The following is a 20355-nucleotide window of genomic DNA, read 5'->3' on the forward strand; positions in this document are numbered from 1 at the left end:
AGAGAGAGAGAGAGAGAGAGAGAGAGAGAGAGAGAGAGAGAGAGAGAGAGAGAGAGAGAGAAATGAAGGGAGATGAATAGGGAAAGAAGGGTAGGGTCAAGGTGAGAGAGAGAGAGAGAGAGAGAGAGAGAGAGAGAGAGAGAGAGAGAGAGAGAGAGAGAGAGAGAGAGAGAGAGAGAGATTAATGTGTCGTGGAAGAGGAAGAAGAAAGAGTATAAAAGTGAGAAGGGAGGGAAGGAAAAGGGAATGGGAAGGGAGAGGAGAAAAGGGAGTGAGTATGGAGGAAAAGATAAAAGCGAATGAGGAAGGAAGAAAGGAGGAAGTAGGGAGGGAAAAGAAGAAGGGAATGAGAAAAAAGGATTGGAAGGGAAGAAAGGAGGGAACAGAGAAGGAAAATGAAAAGCGAGAGAGAAATAAAAGGAGTGAAAGGAAAAAAATAGGAAGAAAGAAGAGAGAAACGAATGAGAAGAAAGAATAAGAGGAAGAAAGGAAGGGGTAAGGAGTGTAGATGGTAGAGGAGAAGGGAGCATGAAGGGAGGGGAGAGGGAGAAGAGGGTGATAAGGAGAACGTGTCCGGGGAGTGACTTGACGCGTCGTGAGGAGGGAGAGAGGGAGAGGATAAAGGGGAGGGAGAGGGCACAGCAGAGAGGAAGGAGGAGGTGAGAGGAGGAGGGTCTTGAAGATGTTGGTGAGTGGATAGACTGAGAAGGAGGTTAATAAATTGAAGAGAGGAGGAGAAGTAAGAGAGTAGAGAGGAAGGGGGAAAAGGAGATAAGGGGAGAAGGAAGGAAGGGAGAAAAGGAGATAAGAGGAGAAGGAAGGAAGGGAGAAAAAGAGATAAGAGGAGAAAGAAGGAAAGGAGAAAAGGAGATAAGAGGAGAAGGAAGGAAGGGAGAAAAGGAGATAAGAGGAGAAGGAAGGAAGGGAGAAAAGGAGATAAGAGGAGAAGGAAGGAAGGGAGAAAAGGAGATAAGAGGAGAAGGAAGGAAGGGAGAAAAGGAGATAAGAGGAGAAGGAAGGAAGGGAGAAAAGGAGATAAGAGAAGGAAGGGAGAAAAGGAGATAAGAGGAGAAGGAAGGAAGGGAGAAAAAGAGATAAGAGGAGAAGGAAGGAAGGGAGAAAAGGAGATAAGAGAAGGAAGGAAGGGAGAAAAGGAGATAAGAGGAGAAGGAAGGAAGGGAGAAAATGAGATAAGAGGAGAAGGAAGGAAGGGAGAAAAGGAGATAAGAGGAGAAGGAAGGAAGGGAGAAAAGGAGATAAGAGGAGAAGGAAGGAAGGGAGAAAAGGAGATAAGAGGAGAAGGAAGGAAGGGAGAAAAGGAAATAAGAGGAGAAGGAAGGAAGGAAGGAAGGAAGGAAAGGAGTACAGAAGAGGGGAAGAAGATGATAGATAACTAAGAAGAGGAGAGGAAAATAAAAGGAAAATATATCAGAACAGAGATGGGTAATGAAGAAAAGAAAAGGAAATACAGATGAGAGAGAAGGAGAGATAATGCGAAGGGAAGAGAACTAAAAATGAGAAGAGGTCAAACAACTGAAGATGAGAAGTTGAAAATAAGATAAAAAAGGAAAAAAAGAAGAGAGGGAAGAATGATAAGTAGAAAAGAAGATAAAGAGGAGAAAGAAAAAGGAGGAGAGGGAAGTAGGAGAAACAAATATAGGAAAAAGAAGAAGAGGGGCGAACGAAGAGAAGTGGAAAATAAAATAAAGAGGAGAAAGAAAAAGGAGGAGAAGGAAGTAGGAAAAAAGGATAAAGAATAAAACAGGATAAGAAAGATAAGAAACAGAAAAGCGAAGATAAAAGATTGATAAGAGAGGAGAAAGACTAAGAGTTAGAGAGAGAGAAGAAAGGAAGCGATTTCAAAAGACAACGAAGAAGGAAGTAGGGAGAGGGACGACGAAGAAGGGGGAGGGGAAGTACGGAGGGGGGATAAAGGGGGGGTGGGGGGACACCATTAACCAAACACACACACGTCCATGAACTTTTCAACACAATTCCCGCAGACAAACTGTTCGACATTTTAATTTCGAGACGCCGTGTTTTGTGTCTCTGGGCGGGTGTCGTGACGGGGGGAAGGGGGAGGAGAAGGAGGAGGAGGAGGAGGAGAGGGGAGGGGAAGAGGGTTAGGGGTGCAAGGGAAGGAGAGAGGGAGTGAGGTGTAGAAGAGGGGAGGGGAAGAGGCTAAGGAGGGCAAGGGTTGAAGAGGGGAAGAGGGAGAAGGGAGGAAAGGGGGAAGGGGAGGGGTGATAGGGATTGATGGGGCGTGACTGAATGGGTGGGGAAGGGAATGGGAGTGAGTGGGTGAGTATTTGAGGTCAGAGAGAGAGAGAGAGAGAGAGAGAGAGAGAGAGAGAGAGAGAGAGAGAGAGAGAGATATGTAAATTAGGACTGGGAAAGGGGCGTGTATGTGGGAGAGGGGATGTGAGAGTGGGGGAGAGGGGAAGGGGAGTGGGGAGTAATGGGGGGGGGATGAGGATGTGGGTGTGTGAAAAAAAAAGGGGAATGAGTCAGGATGTGCGTACTCTCTCTCTCTCATAGTCCCGTAGTAGATTCTTTTTCGTTCGTTATTCTACAAAACAAAAAACAAAAGGTTAATCGTTAGTTAATCATTGTGTTTCATGATTTAATATTTTTTTCAGATTTGGGTATCGTTAAATAGCACTTTTTTTCTCTTTGTGTTGTCCTTCCAAATTTCCGTTTTTTTTATCCCTTGTGTGTGAGTACATTTTCATTGTCTGTCCAAGTGCATTAAACTTTGGCTGTGAGGAAATACGTTAAAAAATTGCAATAAAAAGCACAAATTTCAGGCAACATTTCACTGGAGGTCCAATTAGGTTCATTTTTCATAATACCAATTTTTTTTTCATCTACTCCGCTCTTTTTTTTCTTCTGTTTCCTTTCTTCTTTTTCTTCTATTTCCGTTCTTCTTTTTCTTGTTTCCTTTCTTCTTTTTCTTCTTTTTCCTTTCTTCATTTTCTTCTGTTTCCTTTCTTCTTTTTCTCCTGTTTCCTTTCTTTATATGAGGGATTAAGAGTGTGCGTTGCGTCCCGACACTTACGCAAAGGTATGAACACACACACACACGCACACACACACGCACACACGCACACACACACGCACACACACACACACAGTCTCAGAGTAATAAAAAAAAGAGGAGAAAGAAAGGGAAGATGAGCAGAAGGGATGAGGAAGATATAAAATTACTTCTGGTTAGTTGTGAGAGAGAGAGAGAGAGAGAGAGAGAGAGAGAGAGAGAGAGAGAGAGAGAGAGAGAGAGAGAGAGAGAGAGAGAGAGAGAGAGAGAGAGAATAGTCCTCCCCACACATAAATTTGTCTCTCACACATATTATTTTCCTAGTGGCTATGCAAATTATTATTAAAATCAACCCGGATCATCATTCATCATAATAGACAATATCTTTCTCTGTTGATTTGACACAATACGCGAAGCTCTTGAGAATGTGAAGAAGAATCCGATTTCACTGAGAGAGAGAGAGAGAGAGAGAGAGAGAGAGAGAGAGAGAGAGAGAGAGAGAGAGAGAGAGAGAGAGAGAGAGAGAGTGTGTGAGAGAGTGTGAGAGTGAATGAGTGAGCTTAGTGCTTGATCTATATTGTCATCTTTATTCATATCCTCGTTTTAAGTTTGTTTCTGGTTTATTATTCCAGTTTTAAGTTTAGCTCGTTTTAAGTTCTTGGTTTGTCATTCCACTTTTCAGTTTAGTTCGTTTTAAGTTTGTTTCTGGTTTATTATTCCAGTTTTCAGTTAAGTTCGTTTTAAGCTTTCTTGTTTTATTATTCTCGCTTTAAGTTTAGCTCGGTTTTTTTTTTCATATTTATTATTCTGGTTTTCAGTTTAGTTCGTTTTAAGTTTGTTTCTGGTTTATTATTCCAGTTTTCAGTTAAGTTCGTTTTAAGCTTTCTTGTTTTATTATTCTCGCTTGAAGTTTAGCTCGGTTTTATTTTTTTTCATATTTATTATTCTGGTTTTCAGTTTAGTTCGTTTTAAGTTTATTCCTGATTTATTTCTCCAATCATTTGTTTAGTTATGTCATTAGTCTTAAATTTAGCTCTTATTTTTCTATCCATCAAAAGTCTGTTCACTATTTTTTACTCACATTTAGATTTTATTCCTTTATTTTTATTTCCATATTAAGTCTGTTCCTAAATATTCTACCCTGTCTTAAGTTTATTCTAAAATTCTTACCTTCACCTTAAACTTATTCGAAAATTATGACCCTCATCTTCAGTTTCCTCAAGAAATCTTATCCCCGTCAAATTTAAGCTTATTTTCAGTTTATCATCGTCATAATTTTTTTTTGTAGTGTTAATTTTACTCTCATTCGGTTGCCATGTCTTTAATCATTGAGACAGTTTAGCAGTCAGTCAGTCGATCATTCACAACATAATCATGGTTAAAATCTCCATAATGAAGTGAACATTATTCTGAAAGATAAAGAGAAACTATTTTATTCGCCCATAATTCTTGAATATCCCACAGTGACGAAAGAGATAAACATGTATTTGTATATATAAGATACTTTCATATTCGTATTTATGCCACTCGTGTTGAGAAATGCGATAAAGAAAGAATGTAAAGAAACTAAATAAAGAATATTATGCCTTTAAAAAACAACGCATATAATGTAAAATGCAAAGAAAGGAAGAAAACGGAGAAAATAATAAACAGCTGAAACGAACGAAGACGCATATGTTGGAAAATGCAATAATAAAGAAGTGGAAAGAAACAAAAAGAAGAATACCGTGCCTTTCCGAACTAAGACTCATATACTGTGAGATGCAATAATAAGTGAATGTGAAGAAACAAAAGAAAGATGATCCTACTAAACCCAACGAGGACGGGATAACGCGATAATAAAGGGATGAAAAGAAACAAAAGAAGAAAGAATAGCGTTTTACTGAAACGGACGAGGACTTATATAAAGGAAGAGATAGAAAACAAAGGAAAGAACAGTATGCCTCTAAACACAACGAGGTCTGAAGTATATAAAGGAAGATATAGAAAACAAAGGAAAGAACAGTATGCCTCTAAACACAACGAGGTCTAAAGTATATAAAGGAAGATATAGAAAACAAAGGAAAGAACAGTATGCCTCTAAACACAACGAGGTCTAAAGTATATAAAGGAAGAGATAGAAAACAAAGGAAAGAATAGTATGCCTCTAAACACAACGAGGTCTAAAGTATATAAAGGAAGAGATAGAAAACAGAGGAAAGAATAGTATACCTCTAAACACAACGAAGTCTAAAGTATATAAAGGAAGATATAGAAAACAAAGGAAAGGACAGTATGCCTCTAAACACAACGAGGTCTAAAGTATATAAAGGAAGATATAGAAAACAGAGGAAAGAATAGTATGCCTCTAAACACAACGAGGTCTAAAGTATATAAAGGAAGAGATAGAAAACAAAGGAAAGAATAGTATGCCTCTAAACACAACGAGGTCTGAAGTATATAAAGGAAGATATAGAAAACAAAGGAAAGGACAGTATGCCTCTAAACACAACGAGGTCTAAAGTATATAAAGGAAGAGATAGAAAACAGAGGAAAGGACAGTATGTCTCTAAACACAACGAGGTCTGAAGTATATAAAGGAAGATATAGAAAACAAAGGAAAGGACAGTATGTCTCTAAACACAACGAGGTCTAAAGTATATAAAGGAAGAGATAGAAAACAGAGGAAAGGACAGTATGCCTCTAAACACAACGAGGTCTAAAGTATATAAAGGAAGATATAGAAAACAGAGGAAAGGACAGTATACCTCTAAACACAACGAGGTCTAAAGTATATAAAGGAAGATATAGAAAACAGAGGAAAGGACAGTATACCTCTAAACACAACGAGGTCTAAAGTATATAAAGGAAGATATAGAAAACAGAGGAAAGGACAGTATGCCTCTAAACACAACGAGGTCTAAAGTATATAAAGAAAGAGATAGAAAACAAAGGAAAGAATAGTATGCCTCTAAACACAGCGAGGTCTAAAGTATATAAAGAAAGAGATAGAAAACAAAGGAAAGAATAGTATACCTCTAAACACAACGAGGTCTAAAGTATATAAAGAAAGAGATAGAAAACAAAGGAAAGAATAGTATGCCTCTAAACACAACGAGGTCTAAAGTATCTTCGCTTGTAACCTTTTCCCGACCTGAGCAACGATGTCCTTCCCGCGTCAAGTGCCGGGTACGAGTATTTATTGACGTGTTCCTTTGAGATAGGCAAGACGGGCTATAAACTACGGAATATATAAGGAGAGAAGAATATACCCGTCAGTACACTTAAGATAGACAAGAAGGACTATAAACTACAGAATATATAAGGAGAGAAAAATATACCCGTCAGTACACCTTGGCGACGAAGTATGTAGACCTTTACGAATAAGAAGAAAAATGTTTGCGTGTTAGTTAAGTAGATTTGTTTTTTTTTACAACAAAGGAGACAGCTCAAGGGCACAAAAATAAGGAAACAATAACAAAAAAAAAGCCCGCTACTCGCATATACTGAGAACACGACAGTAAAAGTTCGTTAATCTGAATTCTTCGGGTGAGACGATCCCGATAGTGCGAATTTTTGTATAGGATGATGAAATAGGATAAAGCGAAAATACGACACAAGAGATAAAACTAATGATGAAGTATAATAAGGATATGAGTACGAAACAAGTAACAAAAATGATAATGAAATAGTATAAAGTGAAAGTACGAGACAAATAACAACAAAAAAATTAGATTGGATAGAGGAAAAGTACGATAAAAATAATGATGAAATATAACAAAAGAAAAGTACGAGACAAATAACACATAAAAAAGATAAGATTGGATAAAGGGAAAGTACGATAAAAATAGTGATAAAATATGACAAAAGAAAAGTGCGAGACAAATAACAAAAAAAAATAAAAAAGATTGGATAAAGGGAAAGTACGATAAAAATAGTGATAAAATATAACAAAAGAAAAGTGCGAGACAAATAACAAAAAAAAATAAAAAAGATTGGATAAAGGGGAAGTACGATAAAAATAGTGATAAAATATGACAAAAGAAAAGTGCGAGACAAATAACAAAAAAAAAATAAAAAAGATTGGATAAAGGGAAAGTACGATAAAAAATAGTGATAAAATATGACAAAAGAAAAGTGCGAGACAAATAACAAAAAAAAAAAAAATAGATTGGATAAAGGGAAAGTACGATAAAAAAAGTGATAAAATATGACAAAAGAAAAGTACGAGACAAATAACAAAAAAATAAGATAAGATTGGATAAAGGGAAAGTACGATAAAAATAGTGATAAAATATGACAAAAGAAAAGTACGAGACAAATAACAAAAAAATAAGATATGATTGGTTAAAGGGAAAGTACGATAAAAATAGTGATAAAATATAACAAAAGAAAAGTACGAGACTTTTTTTTCTTCTTTTATAAATAGGATAAAGGAAGAGTACGATAAATATAACACACAAATATACAATAATGGCTTCTCATTTTTTTTTTATTGACATCACTAAATAAAATCCTTTATTCACTAAAAACATATGATGAAATAGTATGGAGAGTATGAGGTATGTTTTTTTACAGTAAAGAAAGCAGCTCGAGGGCAAAGAAAACAATAATGAAAAAAAAGCCTGCATATCACTGTTCCTATAAAAAAGAGTTAAGAGGAGTAGCCAAAAGAGAGGTCAATTTCGGGAGGAGAGGTGTCCTGATACTCTCCTCTTGAAAGAGTTCAAGATGAAGATCCAGATGAAGGAAGATTGGTCCAGACTTAACCAGTGTGAAGGATGAAAGAGTGAAGATGCTGGTTAACTCTTGCCTAAGGGATTTGGACAGTGTAAGGATGAGCCTGAGTAGAAAGTCGTGTGCAGCGGGACCAACAACCAAAAATATAACGAAGGGAAAAACCACAAAATATCCCTTGCCATGATGTTTCGCTGATCCACTACAAAAAATTATGAAATTGGATGAAAGTATCTGAGACATACAAACAATAAAAAAAAATATACATCGAAGGGAATCCCACAAAATATACCTTGCTATGGTATTTCAGTGATCCAGTACAAAAACACGTTGAAATAGAATGCAAGGAAAATACGAGGCAAACAACAATAATAATAAAAAATACGAAGGGGAAACCCACAAAATATCCCTTGCCTTTATGCTTGCTCTAGTATTTTCCTGCATACCGTCAGGGGGGCGGGGCCAAGGGTTCAGCCAAAGACGTTGAAGGCTTGTCCGTTCTCCTTAATACGGCTTTGACCTGGCACGCCTTTCCCTTTCTTAAAATTTTCCCCCACCTACTTTTTTTGTCCCTTTCTCCTTCCTTTCCTACCCTGTTTGCCCTCTTCTTGGAATGTAACCTTCGTCATCCCTCTCCTCCTTCTTTACTATTGCCTCCTCCTCCTCTTCCTTCTCTGGTTGTTGTTGTTGCTGTTGTTGTTGTTATTTTTCTTCTTGTTCTTAGTTGTAGTTCTTCTTTGTTCTTCCTTCTTCATCTTAATCTTTTTTTCTTTCTACCTTTTTTTCTTTTTCTCCCTCTTTCCTTCCTTCTACTTTACTTCCCCAAAATATCTCTTTCTTTCCGTTTTTTTTTTGTGCTCCGTTTCCTTTTCCTTCTTTCTTGTCCTAGAGTTCTTTCCTCCTTCTAAAAATTCCCTAACTTTCCCAGCATTTCCTTTCCCTGTTTGCTTTTTTTGTTATCAAGTTCATAATCGCTTTCGTCTGGTTCCGGTTCCAACTTCCACCCCACCCCAACCGCGTACCTTTAATTCCACTTTCTTCAGTTTATTTTCCTAGTCTTCATCATACCTGTCCTTCTCATCGTCCTTCTTCTTCACTAAAATACTATAGTCTTCTCAAACTCCTCATCACTCTTAACTTTTCCCATCATTTTTAACATAACCAACCATCGATCTCTACATACTGTTTTTTTTTTCCTTTCTTTTTCTCTTTTCCTCGTTCGTAACTATTTTTTTTTACTCCTTTTTTCCCTCCATTTTCCCCTTTTTATTTTGCTATACTTCTTCTCTTCTATTCACCTTCCATTTACTTGTTTTTTCCTTGTTCCTTTTTTTGCTCTTCGTGTTTTCTCTTTTTAACTTATTCTCTCTCCCCTTCCCTCCTGCTTTCTTCCCATTCTCAATCTGCTTTCCCTTTATTCTCCATCCACCTCCTCTTCCTCCTCTCTTTCTTTGCTTCTCTTCTCATTATTGACATTATTATTATCAGTAGTAGTAGTAGTAGTAGTAGTAGTGGTAGTGGTAGTGATGGTAGTAGTAGTAGTAGTAGTAGTAGTAGTAAGTATCATTATTATTGTTTTTATTTTCTTATTTATTTATTTATTTGGTATTATTTCAACATTGCACGTTCATGGGAGTGTTTGAGGGTTGGTCACATTTCCTCTCATCCACCCTCCTTATTTTTCTGCTAACTCTGTCTTCCTCTGACGCATCGTGACGTAGACATCTTCTCGTTCACTCCCACCCATTTATTTTATGTAGTTGCTCTTCCTTTTATGCGTATTTTTATTGCTCTTCTGTTTGTCACACTTCTTGGCATCAGTTAAGGGACGTGTTTTTATTTTCCTCTTTTTTTTCCTTGAGAAGTTGATAAGCAAGGAGGTGCAATAGGAGAACGAGGGAGAATTATAGAAAAGGAAAATGAAGACGAGAGAAATAGATACAGAAAAGGAAAGTGGAAATAAGAAAATAAAAAGGAAGTATAGTGTGTTTAGGGAGAGGGAAATGTTAAGAAGAGGAAAAGATGAATTGTTGCCAAGGAAAGTAGAAATAGGAAAACTAGAAGGAAATTGTGTGCTGGGGAAGAGATGAAGAGATTGGGAAGAGAGAAAAGGAGGAAGAAGAGATTGGGAAGATTAAGAGAGGAAAGGAAGAAAAGATGGAGGAGGTGAATTCTACAGAAGAAGATTAACTTAGGTAGAACACATTTGGAGGAAGAGAGATGAGAGAAAGGATGGAAAATGGGAGAAACAGAGAAAAAATATAAATTGTGAGAAGAGAGGAGGAGAGAAGGAGGAGGAGGAGGACAAGAAGAAGATGGAGGAGGCAAATATTAGACAAGAAGGCGTATTCAGGATAAACTGACGCGAAGGTACATAGGATGAGGGAGAGGAAAAAAAGGAGAACAAAAGGAGAGAAGAGGATGTTGAGAACTATAAGTGTTGAAAGAAGGAGGGAAGGAAGACCAAGAAGGCGAATATTAGGCAAGAAGGGAAACTTGGGAAAAACCGACGGAGAGAAGATAAAAAGGAATGTAGAAGGAGAGAAGAGGAAATTGAGAACTATAAGTGAGGAAAGAAGGGGAATAAGAGGGAGGAGGCAAATATTAGGTAAGAAGGGAAACTCATGAGGAACAGACGTGGAGGAATGAAGAGGAAAGATAAAAAAAATTGGGACGTGAGGGAAGAAGAGACGGCTGGACAGGAGGGAGTGAGGAAAGGAGAAAATGGAGGAGACAAACATGACACAAGAAGGGAAACATGATACTGGAAGATTGTTTTAACTTTTTTTGCTTATAGCGCCGGTAGGCTCTCGAGGGGCCTCTTGTGCAACCCAAACCCTTAGTGGCGCAGTTGAATTTTATTTAAAGTGGCTGCCGTGAAGTATGACTCTTGCTTGAACAAAGTCGCTGAAGTCAGGTTTGATTGAAGGTCTGTTCAGCATGTGGGTAATCTTCCGCCATTCAGCGATGGTTGAAAATTGTCAGCGTGCATCGGTGGGACTCGAACCAAGGTCCTCGGGCTCACCACGACCGCACACTGACCACTCGGCCACCGCCTTGCCAAACACAAAGTATTAAACTCCCCATCACACTCAACTTTACTATTCTCATCTATCTATTCATATTCCTCATTAATTTTCCTTTTTCTTTCCTTCCTTGGTACCTATTTTCCATTTTATTCTCCTTTCCTCCCTCTATTTCCCCCCTTGTCCTCCTCTTCTTCTTCTTCTTCTTCTTCTTCCTTCACTTCCTCTTTTTTCTTTTTCTTATTGTTGTTATTTTGTTCATCATCATCATCATATTATTATTATTATTTTTCTTCTTCTTTTACTCCATCCTTCCACTTCTCGTGACTCTGCATGGCCCGAGGCTGTGGTCATGTAGAGGCAAATTGGTATACCGCAGGGAGGAGTCTGGTCATCTTACTTCTATTGATTTTTGTATCTCTTTATTGGTATCGTCTCTGTCCTCTCGCCGCCACCAAAAAATAAAAAGTCAGTCGGGCGTTTGAAGGTCATGCATATTCTTTTTTTCATGATTCTTCTATTCTGTTTATCTCTATTTAGTGTTATGATTCTGGATTTTATAATGGATTAGGCTGTCTAGTGTCCTTATCCCTCTTCTATATATCCTTTCTTCCATCGTAAAGTGTAGAGTCGAAAAACATGTTCTTGCCTAATATTTGCCTCCTCCATCTTCTTGTCCTCCTCCTCCTCCTCCTCTCCTCCTCTCTTTTCACAATTTATATCTTTTCTCTCTTCTCCCATTTTCCATCCTTCCTCTCATCTCTCTTCCTCCAAGTGAGTTCTACCTAAGTTTATCTTGTGGAGAATTTACCTCCTCCATCTTTTTCTCCTTTCCTCACTTTCTCTTCTTCTCTTTCCCTGCACACAATTTCCTTCTATTTTTTTTCTATTTCCACTTCCCTTGTCCTTAACTATTCCTCTTTCCCTCTCTTCTTAATATTTCCCTCTTTCTAAACACACTGCTTCCTTGTTTTTCGTATAATCTCCTGTTTTCTCTTTTTCTTTCTGTATTCTCTCTTCTTTATTTACTTTATCCTCGTTTATTCTCCACTACCTTTAGTCCCGACTCTTAACATCCACTTCCTATTTTTATTACTCATTTCCTTCCTCTTTCCCTTCCCTCTCCTCCTCTTCATCCTCCCCCGCCATGTCTTGAGTCTACACGTAGCTTCGTCTGTTGGTAAAAAGTTCAAATAACGTGACTTAGAACAACTCCTGCTACCACCACCACCACTCCTACTACTACTACTACTGCTACTACTACCACTACTAATACTAATACTAATACTACCACTCCTATAACAACAACAACAACAACTACTACTACTACCACCACCACCACCACTCCTACTACTACTACTTCTACAACAACTACTACCACCACCTCAACTACTACTACTACTATTAACATCACTGCTACTACTATCACTACCTCTTCTTCTTGTTCTTGTTCTTTACTGCACGCTGTCAACACTTCCACAACATGCGCAGACAGACACTCCACGCCATCAAGCAACACAGACACCCAAAAAAAGGAGAAAGCAAGACCAGTGTTTAGTAAGAACTCTTGTGATGGACGCAAGTGGCCGAGTCTTGGGAGTGTTCAAGGTCATGGAATGTGGAAAACACGAACTAAAGAACCATAAAGAAATGACACGGAAAGAGACAGACAAAGGACGGGAGGAACGGAAGGACGAGGAAAGTGGAAATGGGAAACTAGAGGAGAATAGTGTGCTGGGGAAGAAAAGAGGAGATTAGGACAAAGTAAGTGAGAGAAGGAAAATAAAGAGATGACTGCAAGAAAGACAACGATAGGAAACAGTCTAAAAAGTCAAGTAAGAAAGAAATAGAAAAAAAATAGAGGGAGGGAAAAGTAAGTGAGAAAAGGAAAATAAAGAGATGACTGCAAGAAAGACAACGATATGAAACAGGGTCTAAAGAGTTAATAAATAAGAAAGAAATAGAGAAAAAAAATTAGACGACGGAGTGAATGGATAACAAAAACGATACAAAGCAAGGAAATATATTAAAATAAAGGTAAAAGATGTAGAGACACGGGTGGAAGAGGAAGGGAATAGATAAGAAAAGGAACCAGGGAGGAAATTGATCAGAAAAAGAGACAGAAGGACTGAATGGAAAGGAAAATAAGGATAGGTAAAAGGAAATAAAGATAGAATAAAGTGGAAAAAAATATAAAATAGATGAGAAAAGACTAAAAGCTGTTGGGAAACGAACAAACCGGAATGAAAAGAAAATCAGGAAGGAATAAAGGAATAAAAAGAAGAAGAGAAAACCAAACACACACACACACACACACACACACACACACACACACACACACACACACACACACACACACACACACACACACACAAACACGCAAACACGCAAACAAACAAACACGCGTCTCTTTGCCCAGATATCCGTATATAAGAACAGGTTTGACTGGACTTTGCCGGCGTATATTTTACTCGAGTCTACTGAAGAAGAAGAGAAAACGCGTACCGAAGAAGGCAGCGACGAGGCATTATGACCCGGCCTAATTTCGGGGCTTACAAACAGGCCTTGATGAATGGTAAAAAAAAGAAGTTTGTACATTCTACCCGATCGATAGAAATGAGAATGAGCGAAATTTTTAGAAGAAACATTTATTAATCTTCGTATATTTCGTTTTGCATGGTTCAAAAAGTAATCGTATACATAACTTGATCGATAAAGAAAGAGATTGAGCGAAAATTAGAGACGAAACACTCATTAACTTGTATATTTTCTTTTGTTTTAATTCCGTTGCAAATTTTTATGTGTGCTTTGGTTGTAATTGCTTTCTTGGCCTCCCTGTTGGTCTGTGTGTGTGTGTGTGTGTGTGTACATAAATTTGACTCGAGTGGGTGAAAGTAACACGACGGAATATTTTTTTGCGAAGGTTTTTGATTGATTTTCGTTCACCATTATCATTTTCTTCTTCCTCTTTCTTTTGTGTCGTGTTCCAAAAATTAATTAGTAATTTTTTTCTTCTCGTTTTGGTTGTATATTCATTTGTACATTCCGTGGGTAGGTTGTCATATTCTCTCTCTCTCTCTCTCTCTCTCTCTCTCTCTCTCTCCATTATCACAAGACTACTTTCTCTTTTATAGGATTATTTTCGAAAGTGTTCTATCGTGGAAAGTGTAAAAAAGAGGAGGAAGAGAAGGAGGAGGAGGAGGAAGGATGTGATGGAAACTGAGGGATTAATGCCAAGAGAGAGAGAGAGAGAGAGAGAGAGAGAGAGAGAGAGAGAGAGAGAGAGAGAGAGAAGAATGAAATGAATACTAAAAGGTTCGCGCAGAATGAGGAATAATAAAGGGAAGGAAGATTAAGAGACAAAAAGCAGAAAGGAAAATAAAAACGAAATATGAAAGAAAGAAAATGAAAGAAAATAAATTAGTAAGTGATAATAAATGATAAGTAATGAATAATAAGTAGAGGAAAACAAATAATGATACACCCTTAGAATTAAATACCAACACACACACACACACACACACACACACACACACACACACACACACACACACACACACACACACACACACACACACTAGCTTTCATCTGCGTGTGTGTGTGAGTGTTTGGCTGGGTGCGGGGCTGGTGGGGGAGGGGGGGGGAAATGGAAACAGTAGTAACAGGTAGAGAGGAAACGACAGGTCAGAATCCCAACGCAACTACTTGAGCAACACACCTGGCGCGCTCATTGGGAAACAAGGGTCCAGGTAAAGTGGATGAGAGGGGAGGAAGTGTGGCAATGACCCGCAAAGGTGACCCTGGATGACCTGAGCTGTATTGAGATTTTTTCTATGTAATTATTGAAGGTTTATTGTTCTGAGTAATGTGTTGTTAGATTGAGCTACATCGAGATTTTTTTCATGTAATTATTTAAAGTTTATTGTTCTGAGTAATGTGTTGTTGGATTGAAACTTTGGTTATTATTATAAAGGTTCAAATTGCGATTATAAGATGTTTTTATTTTTTTTTCACTTATTTTGTTTCTTTCTGATTGGTTTCTGAATGTCTGTCTTAAATGATTCTGACTCCTCTGCTTTGAAACTTTTACTATACGCACTATTTGCAGGAGCAGCACCAGCGGTCATTTTTGTTTCCTTTTCTCTGTTCTTTTTTCTTGAGCTCCCTCCTTTCCTGTAAAAAAGAAAAGTGAAATAACAGGCGGCTTATTTCACTCCTATAATGATCCTAAACTATACAATCCTTCCGCTCCTCTATATACAACTGATATATTATTCTTTTCTTCGTTTTCTTTCCGTTGCTTTACCAGCCGTGTAGGGAGCAAACATTTAGTGACCCAAGTTTTGTTCTCTTTTACTTTCCCTCTTTTCTTTATATCTGCTCCTATTTGTCTTAACTGGTTCAGCTCGTATACGCATAAGCTCCTCTTCTTTGATGTCTCGAATGATCTTTTTCTCGCACTTTCTTCCCTCAATGAGTTTTATAATGGCAATGGGTGTTGGCTGTTACTGTCTAGCTCTTCTTGATATCATTTACACTGTGGTACTCTTTTTTTTTAACTTGTTTAGCTCGTATACACATAAGCTCTTCTCTAATGTCTTCAGTTATCTTTTTCTCGCACTTTCTTCCCTCAATGAGTTTTATAATGGCGATGGGTGTTGGCTTTTACTATCCAGCTCTTCTCGATATCATTTACACTGTGGTACACTTTTTTAACTGATTTAGCTCGTATACGCATATTTTCCTTTTCTCTGATGTCTTCAGTAATATTTTTCTCACATTTCGTTCCCGCAGTGAGTTGACCATAGCTGAAAGGGTTGACTGACTTGATTGGTGTTAACGTTTTTTTTTTTTTTTTTTTTTTTTTTACGTATTTTCTTTTCCTTTTTCTCCTTTTTTTCTTTTTTTCTTCTTGTTTCTTTTTCTTCTGTCTTCTTTTCTTCTTTATGATGGCGTTGTGTGCTGAATCTTACATTTTCACTCCTCAAGACATCTTTGACCGCGTACTTGTTTACTTTTATTTTTATTGGTTTGGCTCGAGTATGTACTTATATGTTCCTCTTCTCTTATACCTTCAATGATCTCTTCCTCAGATATCGTTCCCTAAATGACCTCTATAATGACACTCTCACACTCTTTCTCCTCCTGAAATGTATAACCGCGTACTCTTTCCTTTTTTCACTGATGACTTTTATGTTCCTAATGACCGACCTTTTATCTCCCACTTTTCCCTTTAACTATTCTCTAATTACTCTCTCGTATAGCCGCCTCGTCTTTATGGCCGGCGTGTTCCTGAGTTACATCACACCCTCTTGTTAGCATTTCTCCCTCGCCCGACGACTTGTTACCATTTCTCCCTAACCCGGCGAGTCCACTGACCTTTCACACGATGTTCTGTGTTGGTCTGTGTCGCCGTACAGTCGGCCGAGAAAGCCATGTAGGTATTCTTAAACACTCTCTTCTCACATCAACGCTTTCCTTAGGACGAAAAGGAGATTAATCGGGTTCTTGGGAGTGTTTTTTTCAGGTTCACGGTACAGAGGAAGGTTCAAACTACCAACATTGCCATAAAACTACCCCTGGAAATGCCCACAACTCCTATGAAAGCCTTGTCCAATACATGTACTTGGGAAGCGAAGTGTTTAAGAATACGGGCTTCAGTCTCTCCTCAGCACGTGAAGTAAAATTAAAAAGGCCTAGAAGTTTCGCCTCTTGCTACGGTTAACAGTATCTTATTTCTCATGGGTTCGTTCACGTTTGCTCACGTTTCTTTACTTTCTAGCTTGTAAGGTAGCTGATACTTTTGAGGCAGCTGTACATGGTGTAATCCTGTGTTCCATAAACTCTACTCATTGCAACCCCACTTTTTTTAGGGGAGAAATGTATTTGGTATAATCTTTTTGTGTTTTGTGTTGTTTTTTGAAGCATTACCCTCCCGGCACAATTGGCAATGCAAAGAGCCTTCCCCTCCCCCCTCCCCCCACGTCCCTCCTTCCGTCTAGTACTCTAGTTTGTCATTAATGAAGAAATGGTATGATGGTAAGTGCAGTGCTCTTTAAATTCTCCTCATCGCAACTCTTTACCTATAATTGAACCATTACCCTCATGACACATTTCGAAGCATCTAGATTCTAGACTGCTAAGAGATGTGTGCCCCCCTCCCCCATCCTCTTCCTGCCACCTGCTGGTGTTACTGATTTATTACTGAAGAAATGCGAAGGAACGTGGACTCGTACCCTGGTGAACCCCGGTGGATGGTGTCCCCGGTGGCCTCAATCTCTGGTCTTCCAGCGTACTAAGTGATGGCGTGATGCATTGCCTCTCGTCTCGGTACTGCCATCAGGCCCGTACTTACTCGCCTTCTCTCCCCGGCCCCTCTGAGGAACACTATCCCTCATCAATCGTCATAATCTTTCTCTGCCATTAATTTTTTGCACCCGTCTCTCTCCGTCTCCATCTATCTTCCGTCTCTCCGCCTATCCATCCATCTTCCCAACGAGCGCCTTCTGTCATCGCCTCGCTCGCCCTCTTCTCCTTCGTCATCATTTTCGTTTCTCGATGCTGTACTTAACCTTTCTAAATACTCCTGCCTCCCTCCCCTTCCCCTCTTTGTTGTCTTCACACGGCCCATCTCTTTTTATCCCTCGTATATATTTCCCTCTGCATTTGACCTTTTCTATATATTTTTCATCCCTTAGCTATGTCCCATTTCAAAACACTTCCTCACCTTTTCATTGGCTTACCTGCCCTCTGTTTTTTTTTCCTTCTCACTTCCGTCTTCGTCTATATTTCCCTCTGCCTTTGACCTTTTCTATATATTTTTCATCCCTTAAGTATTTCCCGTTTCTAAATACTCCCTTCCGCTCTCACTGTTTCACCCGCTCTTCGTTTTTTATCCCTTTCATTTCCTCTTACTTCCCTTCTCGCCTCCGTCTATATTCCCCTTTTCCCTTTGACCTTTTCTATATATTTTTCATCCCTTAAGTATTTCCCGTTTCTAAATACTCCCTTCCGCTCTCACTGTTTCACCCGCTCTTCTTTTTTTTATCCCTTTCATTTCCTCTAATTTTCCTTCTCGCCTAGTCTGTATTCCCCTTTTCCCTTTGACCTTTTCTATATATTTTTCATCCCTTAAGTATTTCCCGTTTCTAAATACTCCCTTCCGCTCTCACTGTTTCACCCGCTCTTCGTTTTATATCCCTTTCATTTCCTCTTACTTCCCTTCTCGCCTCCGTCTATATTCCCCTTTTTCCTTTGACCTTCTGCTATATATTTTTCATCCCTTAGCTATGTCCCATTTCTAAATACTCCCTTCCGCTCTCACTGTTCCACCTGCCCTTCGTTTTATATCCCTTTCATTTCCTCTAATTTTCCTTCTCGCCTAGTCTGTATTCCCCTTTTCCCTTTGACCTTTTCTATATATTTTTCATCCTTTCAGTGTTTTCCGTTTCTAAATACTCCCTTCCGCTCTCACTGTTTCACCCGCTCTTCGTTTTTTATCCCTTTCATTTCCTCTAATTTTCCTTCTCGCCTAGTCTGTATTCCCCTTTTCCCTTTGACCTTTTCTATATTCATTTCCTCTAATTTTCCTTCTCGCCTAGTCTGTATTCCCTTTTCCCTTTGACCTTTTCTATATATTTTTCATCCTTTCAGTGTTTTCCGTTTCTAAATACTCCCTTCCGCTCTCACTGTTTCACCCGCTCTTCGTTTTTTATCCCTTTCATTTCCTCTAATTTTCCTTCTCGCTTAGTGTGTATTCCCCTTTTTCCTTCGACCGTTTGCTACATATTTCTCATTCCTCGGCTACGTTCCCATTTTTAAACACTCCCTTCCGCTCTCACTCCCTTAACCGACCTTCTTTTATATTCCTTTAGTTTCCTCTTCATTTCTTTCTCGCTGCTGTCTCTCTCCCTCTCTCCCTTCCACCCTTTGCTATTTATCTCATCTCTGCTACGTCCCCATTTTTAAACACTCCCTTCTGCTCTCACTCTCTTAACTGACCTTCTTTTATATTCCTTTAGTTTCCTCTTCATTTCTTTCTCGCCGCTGTCTCTCCCTCTCTCCCTTCCACACTTTGCCATTTCTCTCATCTCTTTGCTACGTTCCATTTCCAAACACTCCCTTCCACTCTCACTCTCTTAACTGACCTTCTTTTATATTCCTTTCGTTTCCTCTTCATTTCTTTCTCGTCGCTTTTTCTCTTTCCCTCTCTCCCTTCCACCCTTTGCTATTTCTCTCATCCCTTTCGTAAGTTCCATTTCCAAACACTCTCCCTCTCCCTCTCACTCATCTTACCTCCCCCTCCCTTTTTGTCCCTCCCTCAGTTGTTTTCCTCGCACATCGCCTCTCCTTCTTCCCCCTACTTTCTATATCTCTCATCCCTTTCCTACGTTCCATTTCCAAACACTCTCCCTCTCCCTCATCTTACCTCCCCCTCCCTTTTTGTCCCTCCCTCAGTTATTTTCCTCGCATCATCCCTCGTCTCTCCTTCTCCCCCCTACTTTCTATATCTCTCATCCCTTAGCTATATCCGATTTCTAAACACTCTTCCACTCTCACCGTCTTAACCGCCCTTCTTTTTTGTCCCTCCCTTGTTTTTACCCTTCTCTTCCCTCCCTCCCGCTTCCCTTCTTTCTCTCCTCCTGTCACATCTCTCCGCCTCCAGCTGTGTTTCTAGTTCTACCCGGCATTCACCTTCGGCTCTCGAGAAACGCTGCCCTTCTTTTTTTATCCTTATTTTTTTTTATCAAGGGTATCGTAAGAAGAGGAAGTGGGTTAGTGGAGAAGGTGCCGGTGGGGGAGAAGGAATGACAGTAGGAGTTATCAGTTGTATGGTGTAGGTTCGTTAACTCCACCCGAAATTGACCTCTCTTTTGGCCTCTCGTTCAGTTTTCTTTTGTTTCTTTTGTTGGAGTAGCGTCTAGAGGCCTTCTGTTCCTGTTTTTGTTTCTTGCCCTTTAGCTGCCTCCCTTGTAAAAGAAAAAAAATAAAGTTCTGATGTAGTTATTGTTTATCAGGCACCTTATTTGTGTACCTCCGGCGTGCTTGGGGGGGCGGGGGCAGAGCGTGTGTCTGATTGGTTTGTGTTTAGAGAGCGAAGGTAAGCTATGGTGTCGGTTCTGTGGTGTTCGAGCGTCTTTTTTTCATTTATTTATTTTTTTGCCCTCTCCTTCGCCTCCTCTCCCTCCTCCCACCACTCGTAACATCTCGCCCTCAGCTATGTCCGTCCGCCCTGGTTTTCACCTTTGAGTAGCGGGAATCCTCGGGGACTCAATGTTTGATGAAGGACACGCTCAAAAAATGGGCCCGGGTTTGCTGTGCGCTTCGTCATAGTATTTCCCGCCCCGACACAAGGCGCTGCTCGGTGTTGCAAGCTTCTTTCTGTTGCTCCAATTCCTTGTTCCTGAGTGACGCGGGTAATGCTAGGCTCCGGTGTGGTGTCGTCAGCCATTCCGTATCGTGAGACATCCCATCCTGAATACATACGTGAATTTCGACACAGTACCGTGTCTTTTGTCGACTGCTTGTCGGGATCTGTCCCACCCAAGTTTATTTATATTATTATAAAAGAAATGA

At 39.3% G+C, this 20355-nt stretch overlaps 1 long non-coding RNA gene across 1 annotated transcript; it reads left to right on the plus strand.

Moving 5' to 3' along the window:
• The first annotated feature begins 3587 nt into the window (after window positions 1–3587).
• Window positions 3588–6907, plus strand: LOC126998022 (uncharacterized). Its single transcript, XR_007752601.1, has 3 exons — window positions 3588–5264; window positions 5667–5733; window positions 6136–6907. It is a non-coding gene; the product is annotated as an uncharacterized LOC126998022 (long non-coding RNA).
• The last annotated feature ends 13448 nt before the right edge of the window (window positions 6908–20355 follow it).

The sequence above is a fragment of the Eriocheir sinensis genome, chromosome 13 (assembly GCF_024679095.1).
Source record: "Eriocheir sinensis breed Jianghai 21 chromosome 13, ASM2467909v1, whole genome shotgun sequence".
In the NCBI taxonomy this organism is placed as follows: Eukaryota; Metazoa; Arthropoda; class Malacostraca; order Decapoda; family Varunidae; genus Eriocheir; species Eriocheir sinensis.